The sequence below is a fragment of the Pundamilia nyererei genome, unplaced genomic scaffold (assembly GCF_000239375.1).
Source record: "Pundamilia nyererei isolate P.nyererei 1_Seehausen unplaced genomic scaffold, PunNye1.0 scaffold01808, whole genome shotgun sequence".
In the NCBI taxonomy this organism is placed as follows: domain Eukaryota; kingdom Metazoa; phylum Chordata; class Actinopteri; order Cichliformes; family Cichlidae; genus Pundamilia; species Pundamilia nyererei.
In genome coordinates, this window is record NW_005189209.1 from 7,050 (window position 1) to 8,405 (window position 1,356).

A 1,356-nucleotide genomic window follows, 5' to 3' on the forward strand; every position below is an offset into this window, starting at 1 on the left:
CAGTTATTTATTTGAAAAAAATGTTTGGAATCATGTATGATTTTCGTTCCACTTCTCACGTGTGCACCACTTTGTGTTGGTCTTTCACGTGGAATTCCAATAAAATTGATTCATGTTTGTGGCTGTAATGTGACAAAATGTGGGAAAGTTCAAGGAGGCCGAATACTTTTGCAAATCACTGTACATGAACATCTGTGAAAATTATAAGGTGTCTCAAAAAGAAAACTGCCTGTGACTCCTGAAAAACCTGATGGATGTTGTGTACAAGTCCACGTGATCCACATGACACATTTTGCAACTCAGAGGAGAGGTGCAGACTTTGGGGCGGAGCCAGGCATTGCTTCCGTCTTTTTAACCACTCATATAGATTTCTTAACCTTTTATTTGCTGTAACTCCTACTGGTTGGATACGGTTTAAAGATTAGTCATTACAAGGCATGTTTGTGGAGGATTGGCTCTTCTCATAGTTTTAGCACTGTTTTGACATTGCCCTTACTGAGGTTGTAGTGGAAAACCACCTAGATTCATTGTGACGATAGCATCTACAGTACATGGTCAATAGTACACATTAGGACATAAATATATATAACAAGATATGTGAACATGGGAAAGCGTTTGATTTTTGCTTGTTGTTATATTACTGTCATGATCGTTTGTGCATGCTTTACATCATGACATGTATCCATATACAGTATGCTTTATATATTTAAAATATCTTTTTGTTTTCCTCTTTTATCCCGCTGTAAAGCACTCTGAATTACCTTGTGTCTGACTAGTGCCATACAAATCAAGTTGACTTGATTTATGAAGCCGACTCACACCCCTTCCATTCATGAATATGGCAGAGATGTTGAAACACTTTTTTTTTTTAAAGGAAGTCAGTTCTACCACGCAGAGGTGTCAATATTCCCTGAAGGGCAAGTTTAACCCTAGCGTAAAATTCTCACAGACGTGAGAAAGTCTCTCACGCCTGGATTTGGGGATCCTCTGCCATTCCTCCTTGCAGATCCTCTCCAGTTCTGTCAGGTTGGATGGTAAATGTTGGTGAACAGCCATTTTTAAGTCTCTCCAGAGATGCTCAATTGGATTCAAGTTGGGGCTCTGGCTGGGCCATTCAAGAATAGTCACGGAGTTGTTGTGAAGCCACTCCTTCGTTATTTTAGCTGTGTGCTTAGAGTCATTGACTGGTTACAAGGTAAACCTTGGGCCCAGTCTGAGGTCCTGAGCACTCGGGAGAAGGTTTTTGTCCAGGATATTCCTGTACTTGGCAGCATTCATCTTTCCCTCGATTGCAACCAGTCGTCCTGTCCCTGCAGCTTTTTTTTTTTTTTTTTTAGCAAACTCCATTTCGGGGCC